Source organism: Artemia sp. Qi Xiang Cuo, chromosome 2, assembly GCF_049724085.1.
Source record: "Artemia sp. Qi Xiang Cuo chromosome 2, ASM4972408v1, whole genome shotgun sequence".
Lineage (NCBI taxonomy): Eukaryota > Metazoa > Arthropoda > Branchiopoda > Anostraca > Artemiidae > Artemia > Artemia sp. Qi Xiang Cuo.
Window position 1 is genome coordinate 60,032,863 of NC_142795.1, and position 15,639 is coordinate 60,048,501.

A 15,639-nucleotide genomic window follows, 5' to 3' on the forward strand; every position below is an offset into this window, starting at 1 on the left:
TGAAGTTTCTACGACAACACTTTCACTAAAAACCTTATATGCCCTAAGGCCATAACTTACAACCCCTGCCCTGAGGGCTGGGGAGGGGGTGTCATTCTCAAAGACCTACTACTTTTATCCCGGTAGCCATCTGAAAATGTTCATTGAATGTGTTTGGGGGAATTGTGGGCGGTAGAAGTGGGGTTAGTTACCCTTCTAGCAATTACACCTATTAAAAAGAGCAATAGTTATATAGGTGACAACTTTACCTCGCTTCAGTTGATGTCTTTAGCGACAACTCTATCTATAAAAACCTTATATGCCCTCAGGGCATAACTAACTACCTTTGCCCTGGGGGCTGTTGGGGGTTTGTCATCCTTAAATGGTGGGCGTGAGAGGAGGGTTAATTACTCTCCACTCGCTTTCGAATATTAAAAAGGGCAATTTCAATTTCTAATCAAATGAGTCCTTTTTGAAATTTCTACAACAACTTTCTATACAAACCTTATATGCCCCCAGAGCATAACTTAAGACCCTTGCACTGAGGGCTCTGAGGGGGTTACCATCCTGAAAGATCTAATTTTCAAAAGTCTCAACTAAGTTTAACAAAATAGATGTCTCCATACTTTGGTAAGATGTTTTCGGGAAAATAGCGGGCTCCAGAGGAGCGTTATTCACTCTTCAATCACTTTCAACTATAAAAACAGCAATAGGCCTTTTAATTTCCAATTAAATGAACCCTTTTGAAGTATTTCCAACAAAGGTTTCAATAAAAACCTTATATGCCCCCAGGGCATAACTTACAACTCTTGCCCTTAGGGCTGTGGGGGGAGGGGTTGTCATCCTTAAAGACCTAATTTTCCAAAACTTTCAACTTCGTTGAATAAAATGGCTATCTAAAAATTTTGATTGGATGTGTTGGGGGAAAAGGTGGCCATGAGAGGGGTTAGTTGCCCTCAAATCGCTTTCGACTATTAAAAAGGGCACTAGCCCTTTGAACTCCTAATTGCATGATCCCTTTTTAAGTTTCTTCGACGAAGATTTCAATAAAAACCCTATATGCCCCCAGGATATAACTTACAACCCTTGTCCTGAAGATGTGGGGGGAGTGTCCTGCTCAACGGTATAATTTCCTGAACTTCAAACTGGGTGGAACAAAATGACCATTTTAAAATTTTAATCGGATGTTTCTGGGAAAATGCTAAGCGTGGATGGAGTGTTAGTTGCCTTATATTTATTTTTGACAATTAAAAACAGAGCTAGCCATTCCAATTTCTAATAGAATTAACCATTTTCGGAATTTCCATGACTAAGCTTTCTCTGAAAACCTTATATGCCCCCAGGTAATAACTTACAACCCTTGTCCTGAGGGCTGCGGGGGTTGTCATCCTCAAAGACCTAATTTCCAGAACCTAAAACTACGTTGAATAAAATGGCTAGCTCAAAATTTTGATTGGATGTGTTTCGGGAAATGGTGGACGTGGAAGGGGTGTTAGTCGCCTTCCAATCACTTTCGGCTATTAAAAAGGGCACAAGCCACTCCAATTTCCAGTTGAATGAGCTCTTTTCGAAGTTTCTACGACAACTTCTTCGACACGAAATGCCCTGCTCTAAAGGAAAAAAATAATAAATAATACATTGTGCCAACATCGTTCTTACATACCCCATGGGCATAACTTAAATCCCTTGCCCCGAGGGTTGTGGGGGAGTGTCCTCCTCAAAAATATATTTTTATCCAGAAATCAACTACGCTGAACAAAATGGCTTTCTCAAAATTTTGATTGGATGTGTTTGGGGGAACGATGGGCATGGGGGGGGCTAGTTGCCCTCCAATCACTTTCGACTATTAAAAAGGGCACTAGCCACTCCAATTTCCAATCGAATGAGCCCTTTTCGAAGTTTCTACAACTCCTTCGATACGAAGTGCCCTGGTATGGAAAAAGAAAACAAAAAAATAATAATACATTGTGCCAACATCGTTCTTACTTAGGCAGCGCTATTGCCCTGCCTATGATACGGTCAGTCAAATACGGTTGCGCTGCCTATGATACGGTCAGCCACGCTTCAGAACCATGCTTGACCACTGTCATCACTGTATCTTCCAATAATCGAATCTTGGTTTGTTGACTTATCTTCCTATTTTTCCATTTTTTTTCAACTGTAAAAAAACAGCCTGGGCATTCGCTATTCTACTTTTAACATATTCATTACATTCACCATCTTTACTAATAATACTACCTTGGTAAGTGAATCTGTCCGCATGATCGATCTTCTCGTTACCCAGCATAAGCTCTTGACTTTCAGTTATGCCTGGTCATAGCGACTTAACATTAATTTCAAACCTATTCTTGCCCCCTTATCTCTCAAAACCCCAAAAATTCATTTATCAGTCTAACATTTTCATTTAGGATGCTTAAGTAATCGGCAAAATCCAAGTCTAGTAGGGTTTTACCTCCCTAATGTGGTTCCGTGTTCTTCCATTGCCTTTGCTGTGCTCCTTACGACAAATTCCATCAAAATGGTCCATATAAATGAGGATAGAACGCCTCCCCGCTTAACTCCTGATTTAATATGAAACCAGCAACTAAGCTCATTTCCCACCTTAACCACAGCAATGCTGTTCTCGTACATAACACTAATCACTTTTATGTATTTATCTGGTATACTATATAAAGATAAGAACTTTACTGAAGCTACCCTATCAGCCGAATCAAACACTTGCTCATAATCTATAAAACTAAGGACTAGAGGGGTTTGATGACTCAGGGACTTCTCCTGTATTAGTTTAAGAGTGAAAATTTGGTCAATGCATCCTCTGCCCTTCCTAAACCACGCTGTTCTTCTCTTAAAATTTTATCTACATAATCTCTAAGTCTAAAATGTATCGTCATGCTATGTAATTTGCTTCCTACAAAAACCAAGCTAATGCCCCTATGATTTCGAAACTCACTCTTATCACCTTTCTTATAGAGAGGTTTAATTAAAGTTTTTTCTAAATAGCTAGGTACTTCCCCCTTTAAATTTTTTTTTTCATAATCCTCAGTAATTTATCTGTAACTTCACGACCACCATATTTAAAATAACTCATTTACCACTCTATCTGAATCTGGGACCTTATTTATTTTTTTTAATGTTTTTATTACTGTCACTAATTCATCATCACAAAATAAATTTCCCTTTACATCCGAAGTGTCACAAACCTTTTCATTCTATTCTATATTGTTTCCTGTAACTCTATCATGGTTTAGCACATTTAGCACTCTTGAACCCTTCCCTTATCACTAATTGTGGCGCCTCTTCTATTTTTAACTGGGAAAAAGTCCAGATTGACTAATCCCTCTCAATTTATTAATATGCCGGTACAATATTGTTCTATTATGCCGCCAGGCTGCATCTTCCTGATCCTCAGCAATTTTATCCCCGGCCTCCATTTCACGGCCTTTTTACTTTCATATGATCTATCACTCAAATAATTTTTGTATAAGCCACTCCTCCACTCCATCAAACTTAAACCATTTTCACTGATGTTCCCAGCTGCGTTGCTAACTTCATTCGCTAAGACTCCATCAGCGACTTAACAAACTATTTTCATAAAAATACTCCATCCATCTTCTATATTGTAAAATTTTAGACTCTTGAGTTTAGTATTCAACTGTTCCTGGATATTGTCTCTCAAATTCTCATCCTGGAGTCTACCAACGTCATAGGTTCCAGGAAGGTAGTTACCCTTCCTAAATTTCAGGTTAGGTTAACCCTAGATACCACTAAATGGATCTTTACTTTTAACATCAATAACAGCATTCTTTTATACCCTAGTATCTTTTGTCGGTCCAACGGCCAGTCGTTGGTTTACAATAACATAACCAATAAGGTTATTCGAATGCCTTACCATCATTTGAATACCATGTTAATTTATGGGCCGTTTTATGATCAAGTACTGTATTGGTTATAACTAGATTGTTATACCTACAAAATTGCAGCGGTCTATAATCATTTCTGTTTTCTTCTCTTGTACCAAATTTACCTTGGCTAGGATACCGTCTACGTATTCTAGGATACCAGACTAGGATCATATGAATACCAAGTTAACTTATGAGCCATTTTGTAACCAAATTGTGTATTGGTTATAACTAGATTGTTATACCTACATTTTGAGAATGTGCTAAACTGGGATAGAGTTACAGAAGAACATATAGAGGAAAATGAAAAAGTATGCGACACTTTGGATGTGAAGAAAGATTAGTTCCGTGAGGAAGAATTAGTGACAGTTCTAAGAAGATTAAAAAATAAGAAGGCCCCAGATGCTGATAGTGTGATAAATGAGTCTCTTAAATATGGTTGTTATGACGTTAGAAATAAGTTACTGAAGATTGTGAATGTGGTTTTTGAAAAAGGGGAGGTACCTAGTGATTTTAGGAAAACCCTAATTTCCCTGTATAAGAAAGGTGATAAGAGTGAGTGTGGTAATTATAGAGCCATGAGCCCGGTCTCTGTACATAGCAAATTACTTAGTATGATGATACTTTTTAGAGTTGAGATACTCTAGACAAAGTTTTAAGAGAAGAGCAGTGTAGTTTTAGGAAGGGTAGAGGATGTGTCGGCCAATTGTTTCCTCTTTGGCTAATAATTGAGAAGTGCCTGAGCCATCAAACACCTTTAGTCCTCAGTTGTATAAAACCTGAGCAAGCGTTTGATGCAGCTGATACAAGAGCTTTAGCAAAGGTCTTATACTTGTATGGTATACCAGACAAATACATTAAAGCGATTAGTGCTATGTACGAGAATAACCCTGCTGTGGTTAAGGTAGGAAATAAGGTTAGTTGCTGGTTTTGAATAAAATCAGAGTCAAGCAGGGCTGTGTTCTATCCCCGTTTATATGGATCATTTTGATGGACTTTTTTTTAGAGAGCACAGGAAAGGCAATGGGAGAACACGGAATCAAATGGGGAAGTAAATTTTCCTGGACTTAGATTATGCTGATGATTTAAGCATCCTAGATGAAAGTGTGAGCAAAATGAATGAACTTTTAGAGGCTTTACGTGTTCAGGGTGCTAAAATATTTTGAAAATTATTGTTAAGAAAACTAAGTTGCTAAGACTAGGAATAAGTCAAGGTGAAAAGGTGATGCTGGGTAACAAAAGATAGATCAAGTGGACAGCTTCACTTATCTTGGTAGTTTTATTAGTAACCACGGTGGGTGCAGTGAAGATGTTAAAAGTAGAATAGCCAAGGCCCAAGGCGTTTTTTCGCAGTTGAAAAAAGTTTGGAAGAATTGGAAGAGAATTCTGCGAACCAAGATTAAAATATTGGAAGCTACAGTGATGACTGAGGTCAAATATGGTTCTGAAGCGCTTCTGGGCGCTCCCAAAAAAGGAGGAAAATTTGCTAGACGAAAGATTTGCCTACCAAAGACCAATTGACTACCCATTGTAGTTTTGGGTACCCCACTCACTGACCCTATTTCAAACAGAAGGCTTTACGAAAAGTGTGGTTTATAACCGCTTTCTAGTGATATTAAATAAAAAAAACTAGTTTTTTTTAACTGAAAGTAAGGAGCGACATTAAAACTTAAAACGAAGTCCCCTCCTCAACGCCTTGCTCTTTACGCTAAAGTTTTTTATTGTTTAAAAAAAAAATAGAGTTGTGAGAAAGTCAAACTTTAGCGTAAAGATCGAGGCGTTGAGGAGGGGACAGCCCTTTTCATATACGGAATAATTTCTGTTCGTTTTAAGTTTTAATGTCGCTCCTTACTTTCAGTTAAAAAAACTTGTTTTCTTTATTTAATTTATGAACGTTTTTGACAAATTAAAACAAAATTTATTTTAATAATTAAAACAAAATTTATTATAATAAAACAAAATTTAATAAAATTAAATTTTTAAAACAAATTATTAAAAAAAAATTCATAATTAAAACAAAAATTTATATATTAATTTACTTTTATTTGGTTAAATGGCTTTCTCGAAACTTGTTTCATTTTATTTACGAACGTTTTTATTAGTAATAAATATACGTAACTTACGAATTAATTTACGTAACGAACTTCTATATTCATAAATTTTAAATACGTATATTAGTGGGCTCGCCCCTTAGTCAATACCTTGCTCTTTAAGCGAAAGTTCGAATTTTGTTCCAATTCTCTAAAACTAACCGCTTAATCACAAATGCCGTTAATTATAAAAAATAGCTCTTATGAAAGTACTAAAAAATTTCTGGCTTAAAGAGTGAGGTGGTGACTAGGGGGTGAACCCAATCATATATGTAATATTTTTTGTTCGTTTAAAGTTTTGATGTTGCTGCTGTTGCAGTTGAAAAACTTGTTTTTTTATATTTAATTTCTGATCTTTTTTTAAATAATGCTGGGACGTCCGGCGTCCCCTTCATAGCAATGACCCTTCCCCCATTAAAAATTCCTTCATGAAAAGATCTTCCTACCAAACCACCGACCCCCTCCCCACTACCAGGAAAAATCTCCCCTGAAAACGTCTGTACTGTATACTTCCCAATAACCAATACTATATGTTAATATTGGGTAAAGTTCATAACTTTCAGCCCTCCTCCCGGGAACTTCGGGGGATTAAGTCATCCTAAAAGACATACTTATAATATTTTGGAACATGGTGAACAAAATGACTGTCTCAAAATTTTGATCAGATGACTTTGGGAAAAAATGAGCGTGGGAGGGGGCCTATTTGACCTCCATTTTTTTTGGTCACTTAAAATGGGCACTAGAGCTTTTGATTTCCGTTCCAACGAGCCTTCCCATAATATTCTAGGACCACTGGGTTGATATGATCACCCCTGGGAAAAAAACCCAAATGAACACGCATCCGTGATCTTTCTTCTGGCAAAAAATGTAAAATTCCATATTTTTGTAGATAGGAGCTTGAAACCTCTACAGTAGGGTTCTCTGATACGCTGAATAGGATGGTGTGATTTTCATTAAGGTTTTGTAACTTTTAGCGGGTCTTTTCCCCTTTTTTCGAAAATCAGCCAAATTTTCTCTGGCGCGTACCTTTTGATGATTAGGATTAAACTTGATGAAATTTATATATTTGAAATCAGCATTGAAAGTCCGATTCTTTTGATGTATCTATTTGTATCAAAATACCGTTTTCTAGAGTTTCGGTTACCATTGAGCCGGGTCCAAATAACCAATACTATATGTTAACATTGGGTAAAGTTCATAACTTTCAGCCCTCCCCCTGGGGGCTTCGAGGAATTAAGTCATCCTAAAAGACATAGTTATCATATTTTCGACCATGCTGAACAAAATGGCTATCTCAAAATTTTGATCGGGTGAATTTGAGAAAAAAATGAGCGTGGGAGGGGGCCTAGTTGCCCTCCATTTTTTCGGTCACTTAAAAAGGACACTAGAACTTTTAATTTCTGTTCCAATGAGCCCTTCCATGATATTCTAGGACTACTTGATCGATACGATCAACCCTGAAAAAAAACAAAAAATAAAAAGGCATCCGTGATCTTTCGTCTGGCAAAAAATGGAAAATTCCACGTTTATGCATATAGGTGCTTAAAACCTCTTCAGTACGATTGTGTGATACACAGAATATGATCCTGTGATTTTCATTAAGATTCTATAATTTTTAGGTTTTAGATTTTTATACTTTTTTGAACATCTGTAAAATATTCTCAGGCTCGTAACTTTTGATAGTTAAGACTTAACTTAATGAAACTTATATATTTGAAATCAGCATTAAAATTTAATTCTTTTGATGTATCTATTGGTATTAAAATTTCGTTTTTTGGAGTTTCGGTTACTATTGAGCCGGGTCGCTTCTTACTTACAGTTCGTTACCACGAACTGTTTGATAATGAGAGAAAGGTTGAGATGGCTAGAGCGCATTCTGTGGATGAACGATGATATATTGCCAAAGGTTGTCCTTTTCGGCCAACCATCTAGGGATAAACAGAAAGCAGTTCGTCCTCGGTTGGTGAGGGAGGATATCAAGATTTAAGGGAAATGAAAACTTCTTGGGAGGATGTAAAGAGGGAGTCTTTTAATAGATTGGGATGGAGGAGGAGCGCAAGTAGCTGTGTTGCCCTCAGGCGACTTGGTGCTGTGGTGAGTTGTTAGTAGTAGTAGTATAGCTACAAAATTGCAGCAGTCTATAACTATTACAGTTTTCTTTTCCTAGAACGAATTTACCTAGGCTATGATACCATCTATCCCTATTTTTAGAGACCTGGCCATTTTCTGCCATATCTTTCTGCCTTCTGTAACTGTAAGGAAAATTCATTTGAGTCACTACTATCTTTATCAGTCGGTTCTACTGGGGCATATACTACTATGACTGGTACCCTGCACTTTTTAGTCATAAAACGAGCAACTGGCATTCTATTTTTAATAACTTCCCAACCTATACAAGACTTAGCAGTTTCCTCATTCATCATGAGCCCTACTCCCTGCCTATGCACTCCATCCTTCCGAGTAAATAAAATTCTATATCACCTAATTTCATGTTTCTTACCCCTGGGATATAAGTTTCTGAAATTCCTAGAAGTCCGGTTCGAAGCGTCTGAATTCGTCAGTCAAAATGAGGATACGGTAGCTGTTTTTTAACGTTGTAACATTCCAAGTTGCAATTTCAGTATTCTTTAAAACATTAAAATTATTATGACCACAGGAAAAGCAATGGTCCCTGAATCAGTGCAGGACGGGGACTAAAACATCTTCTCAAGTCTACACTAAGCGCTTAAGCCGGCAAACAACTAGACAGCAAGAAGTCCCTGGGACCTCCACTTGAATAGAGGCTCTGCGCAATCCTGGGCCTATCTTGGTCATAGCATGGTTTTCCATACTTGGCGATGCTGTTCTATCATCAAGAGTCGAAATCCTGTACAAGCAATTTCAAGCCTATTTTCTCTGACTCATTATGTATTCATGCCTACAAATAATATTCTACTACGGGGAGGCAACCTATAATAGATAAATTAGCTAGGAAGAAATTTTTCATCCCAAAAGCCCGGCAAAAACAGGCCAAATCCAGAAGAATTATCTGTTTATCAGAATCCTTTGCAAAGGCTGTTTCATTTACTATGCTTTAATTTCCTCGAGGGGTTCCACTCCTCAAAGTCACCCTGCAGCGTTGTAAACAGTCACGGTTTTGGTCCAGAAAGCTCATGAAAGCTCCACCCTGAGGCCACGTAAGTAGGATTTCCCTGTCAGGGATACGGACGAAGAAAGGAGCATATGATGGAGCAGAGACCCGAAACAGCTCATACCACCGAAACAGCTCCAACCTTTTATACCCAGCCTATCCTCCTCAGGCCATTCGTCAGGGATCCATCAGATTGTACCTAAGAATTGTAAGTCCCCTATCAAAGGGATCCTGATGTGGAATAATCATTTTAGTTTGTCAGCATGGGCCCACCAAAAATGGGACCTTGCAAATGGATTTTTTTTTTGGATCTGCTTGAAACTTTTATAGTTAAATCCTTGGGCAATAGGGATCTTATACAGAAAAAATCGATTATCCCGAAACTGGCGCAAGAAACAGAGCCCAAAATTTTTTTTTTTAGCTAGGACACGCTCCGCCCCCCCCCCCAAAAAAAAATATTTAAGCTGAAGAAATGTAAAAGTTTTTTTTTGGTTGACTGAAACTTTTTAAGGGTTGTTGTGTGGGTTAAGGGGGGCAAAAAAGATTTTCGGAGGGAGAACAGTGTTGGGGGGGGGGGAGCTGGAAATCGACAAAAACTCGTTTCCTCTAATCAGTTTGAACAGCCATAAGTCAAAAGAATCTAATGTAAAAAAAAAATAGAACCTAATGTAGTGGGCCAAAGGGAACTTAATGTAAAAAAAAGTTTAGGGCATGCTTCCCTCCAAAAAGGCCCAAAACATTTTATGATCGGTTCGAAAATTATAGCCATAAGTCCTTGTGTCAAGGGGATTTCAATGCACAAAAAAGAATATTCCTCTCCCCCTCCTAAAGATAATTGTTATTAAGAATTGTTGAGTGGGCTAAGGGGGGGGCAGAAGGGTGTTGGGGGCCTAGAAATGGAGCAAAACAACTCGTTATCTCCAAATATTTTAAACAGCCGTAAGTCCCTGGGCCAAAGGCATCCTAATCTGAAAAATGAGACCGAAAACTCTTTGGGTCAAGAGGACCCCAATGCACAAGAAAAAATATTGCCGATCCCCCCAGAAAAAGGACAACAAAATATGAACTAACCTGTAATAACTGTAATCTGAACGCTTTGTTTAGAGGCGTCCTTTCAAATTATAAGTCTTAAAAGGGCTATAGAATCATATCTCAGCAAGCACAATGTTTTGCCGTCAAACAATTGCCTTCAATTAAAACAATATTCTGTAGTCCATTCTTTATTAAACACGCGGCTTTCATCCTCATTCCCCCCTTTTTTAAATAGCACTCATTGTTAATTAAACGTATATGTCAATCCATAACTATATAATACTTACATACACTTTTCAACATAAAGCTAAACCCATGCTGTACGTTATTTTGTACTGTCAGTTGAGTAGAAATGCTTTCAAACTGTCACAACTTCCGAAATAACTTGTATGGTTCTTGGTAACACCCCCCCCCCGCGGCCCCCGAGATAAATTACTGTGTAGCTAGCTTTAATTGCTTAGCTTATGTGCTTTTAAAAAATGAAGTAAGAATTATATCCTAAAATTATCGAATAAATCCACAAGGAAACACACTTTAGCTCTGAACTGCTAAGACTTATTTTAATTGTAAGTATGTCAGACAGCACATAATTTAACAGACTCCACAGTAAATTGAGTTATAGAACCCAAGCTTTCAAAACCTTTTTTGTTTGAATGCATTTGAATATATATTATTATTATTATTATTATTATTTTTATTACCCATTATTAAACATACAAATGTTGTAAATGGAGTACAAGAAAAGAAAGAAAAAAGAAAAATATCCGTAGAAAACTCCAACTACAGAAAAACAAGATTAAGAACATTCCTACGACAAACAAAAAAGGCAAATTTAAGTTATTGCGACATATAATGAAGAGAGGCTTGGTTCAAACGCCTTTGCAAATTGAACACGGCGATTCAGTACAGCTATAAGTGGTTCGGCTATGCAATACTTCAGATACATTGAAATTCCTAATCCAAACCGGAAGACGAAGCAGATACTTGCCATATCTGTAGAAAACAGACCGAATATTGCGGTGATCAGATAAGGTAAATATTTTCCAAAACGGGGATAGGGCTAGCACATGTGGCAGAACAAAAGCATTATATACCCTTGCAAGTAGAAAACGGTTAAAGTGGCTCTTCATTGAAACGAGAATTCCATAAGCTCTGCGTGTCTTTACAGCGAACAACGAAACAAGGCAATCGCGGGTTTCTTTAAGATCGCTACAAATTGGAAGGCCGAGGTACATAATCTCAGACGAAGACTTAATCGTATAAATTCCGAAAACAACATCAACTGGTACACTATCTTTAACACGGCTATTAAATACGAGAACTTCACTCTTCTGGGGATTGAAAGAAACACCTATGTTACCATACTCCTTACTCAAAATACGGAAAGTCTCTTAGATGCCTATAAGTGTTCTACTCGCGTTCAAAATGTCGTCGGCATAATCGATCAGCGAAACATTGATACCTCTAAAGATACATATAGACTGAAACAGTTCTTGCGATGAAATAATACTATTATTGAATGGCTGTGGTGAAGTAAGTGCTCCTTGGCGTATTCCCTTCTCTACGGGTATAAGACTAGAAGATAGGGTTAAAGCATTAACACAAGGTACATTTACACGCACTTTTAAATTACTATACATATTCCTCAGTGCGCGTATAATAGACTTATCCACGCCACGTTCCGGGCCGACAACAATATCTGAGGGTGCACACCGGAATCAAACGCGCGGTTGACATCGTGACCGGCAAAATACAAAGTCTCATTTGAATCATCGGCGTCAATCAACAAATTAGCAATCAAATAATGCGCGTGTTCTCTACTCATTTGCTTCTTGAAACCAAATTGGTTATCTGGCGTGTTACATGTAGCACTAAGCATATTTACAACAAGCAATTCAAATAACTTGCACATTATAGGCGCGAAAGTTATCGGGTGGTGAGAAGAATACTGCCCCGCGTCTTTTCCCTTCTTTAGTACAGGAATAATCATACCTATGCAAAATAGGTCTAGGGTAATCCCAGCTTTACAAATCATTTGGTAAAGGGAACAAAGGTGCTCAACAGGGTTCTGAATTCCCACTTGTAGATACACTCCACACAGGTTATCTACCCCCCTCGACAACTTCATCTTCAGTTTCGAGAGCGCCTAACCGACTGACGAATTAGACACAACAAAACCAACTTCCCGTTCACATTCCGCAAGACTCGCATCGAGCTCAATAGAAAATTTATTTTCCAGATCAGTATTAGGTGATGAAAACTCGTGCGTAAAATATTTAACCCAATCACTCTCACTGGGCAGAACATCAACTTATTCTTTAAGTTTCCTCTTTTTTAGGAATTTCCACATGCGATTGGGTTCTTACTTTATATATTTATATCCGATTCAGTAATTTGAGCATAATGTCTACCGAGGGTTTTTGAAAAACTTTGCATAGTATACAATTGGAGAGAGATCACTATACAATGCCTTGATTGGTCATTATCTATTTACATTCTTAACCAGAATTTTGCGTCTGCATACGCATCTACAAGATCCGAATTATCGGACCAGTGGGGTATTTCCGAGCCAATCTGAACACGACAAATTGGTACTACAACCTTTTCCGCAAACTGCAGGGCATGAACTATTTCGCCACAGTGTATATTGATCAGTACTTGTTTATCACTTCCTACAACTGAAGAAGATTTATGATGTAGATTGTAAGGGACGTGAATTATTGCTAAAATATCGTCAAATACATTCTGGTACAATGGGGTATTAATTTGAGCCCACATAGCATTCTTATCCTATTTTCTTCCACTGGGTGGATCAGGGTTGTAGTTTGAAGATGTACTAGGTGGGAAAACATAACTAACTGGTAAGTGGTCAGATGCGCAGATAGACGTATCCACATGTGACTGGCAAAGGGCAACTGGTTGATGAGAACACATTATAAAATCAAGAGATGAAGTTGCCCAGGAGTTATGCACATCCGTGAAATTGAGATCATTTTCTATTATGTTTAGACCAGCGCATGTAGTCGAGAGCACTTGGGATCTTGGGCTTTCCGGATTCAACTAATCACAGTTCATGCCACCAGCACCAATGTATGATAAATCTTGGGTGTGACCAGTTGCAATAGCGTTTTTTAATTTCCGACAAGCACTAACGAACTTGGAATATGATCTAGAGGATTTGTAGTCCGTAGGCACATAAACTAAGAAGATTATTGTCCGTTTAACCTTAATCGCAATAAATTGATCGGAAACTTGGAAAACTGTCGCGCGTAAAGACTTTGAAGCAAGGATGTGACACCACCTGACAGCCGGCCACGACCCCTTGAGTTCACACCAACATCAAAGAGATAGATTGAATCAACAATATTTAAAAGTTTAGTCCCATCATAAATCAGGAAATGTTCTTGGAGACATACAATGTTATGATTGCGAATTAGGTTTTCGAGGATAGGCAGTTTGTTGATTACATTTCCGTTAATGTTCCAAGTAATCAGACTTAATTCGCGAATCATTTTTTAACTGCAAGTAACTTTTGTGCTTCCGGACAGCTGAAACTGTAACAAGGATGCTTTTCCGAACCACAGAGTGCACATTTGATCGGTTTGCTGCAAGGGTTGTCCTTAGTGCTACTGTGGTTATCCCCACATCTAGAACACTTGGCTTCGTTCTTGCAGAATTTGGCCGCGTGACCAAATGCTTGACAATTGAAACATCTCATTGGAAGAAACAGATATTCAGAGATTTGGATGTGTTCGTAATGAATCACTGGGGGTGATTTAATGGCATTTTCGAGGTCCACTTTGGAAGAAAACTGAAGTTTGAACGACCTAGAATTACCCAACTGCAAAGCTCTCAAACAGTTTAGAAGGATCTCGCAAGTTCTTCATTGCTCATATCAGCAGGAACGTGACATTCCGTAGAAATGTGGTTGTTCCATTTTTGCCTCTACAGATTTATCGTTAGCTCATAATGCCTGCGCAGCTGCATTGGCAGACTTCTTATCGGCTAGTACCACGCGCCACCCACTCTTCAACGTTCGCAGTTCAACAATACTAAAGGAATTGTCGCCACATACCTTATCCAAGTACTCCTTTCTCATTTCTGGGTTCCTCTATTCTTGCGGGGGGTTCTTTAGAACAACTGTGTACGTCGGCTTGAGTGTGGGGGACGGCCTCTGAAACGAGGATCCAGATACGGTTAGTGGCAACGGAGCAGGGGGACGATTACGCTTGATAAAACTATCTAGCTTAGAACCCATTTCGTTTACTTTCCCATCAATAACAACGCTTACGTTCCCAGGGACAAAGGGTACTTCATCTGGTTCATAAATGACGTATTTTGGGAGGGCAATTTTCTTTTCGTCGCAACATTTGAGCAATTTCAGAATGTCAGAGATATTGTCAGTCATAATAACTTTCATGCTTATACGAGTACTAATAGCAGAACCCCTCCATATTAATTCTTTCGCCACTTGGATTTCATCTTTCTTGAAAAATTCTGCCGCTGTTTTCGTAATTTCATGAGACTGATTACCAGATATGATAGCACGGGAAACAAAATTCAGTAGTGGGTTAGGCACAAGCTCTTCGCCAGCCATCGTGGGTGGTTATATTCATGGATGCACTCGTGCTCGCCGTAAAATCGGGTCTTATACGTCGAGGAAAAACGAGGGAAGCTTAGATCCCCGCTACCTATTCCCCTCAGTTCAAGGGCCAAAGGACCCGGCAGGTACCTCACCGGCCGTTGCAGCAGGTGCCCTCCCCTCTTCTGCTCGTTTTCCTCCCAAAAATAGAATATGCGTGAATATCGCCGAAAATGTGCAAAAACGGCTGAGACAAAATGATCAGTGGCAGTGGAAATTAGCACCTGGCAACTGTGCACTATTGAAAAACACTAAATTGGAAGAAACAGAGTCATTTTCAATATAGCCTGTTAATTGTGTTTACAAACAAAAAACAGCTGCTTTTTATTTGTTTAAATTAGAATTGAACACAAACGCTAATACCCATGGGAATAGAAAATAAAATATCTCCAGCTTCAGAGTCCAGGTAAACCAAGTCCAACCATAAGGGAATCCACTTAAGATAATACTTAAGGATAAATATAAGTAGAAAATGCTGTATATAATTAGAAATAAATGTTTTATCTCACAAAATCATCAAAAATTCTATTTTCAAATTCCAAACCACCAAGTTGCTGTTCATTTTATTCTTAAATATTCGAGTGAATTTGACGATTTTCTGGCAGCTAACACCTTTCAAAAATTTTCTCCGTCTACAAAGATTTTTGCTACCCCGCATCCTCAGGAAAACTTTATGTGCTTGCTTTTTGTCGTCTAATTTTTTCCACACTTGCGCCAAGGCATATTTTTAAAAACGCTAAAATAACAGAGAATTCATGTTGGCTCACACAACATAATGGAAATTCTTTAGGTTAAATTAAAAAAAAAAAAACGAAAAAGATTTGGTTGTTTTGCATCGAAAAACTAATGTGATAGTGCTATAAATAA

General features: G+C 38.1%; 1 protein-coding gene across 1 annotated transcript in view; it reads left to right on the top strand.

Annotated features, from left to right (window-relative positions):
* Positions 1-15,639, top strand: part of LOC148955450 (uncharacterized) — a 30,274-nt gene that overhangs the window by 12,981 nt on the left and 1,654 nt on the right. The gene's annotated exons all lie outside the window — the stretch shown is intronic.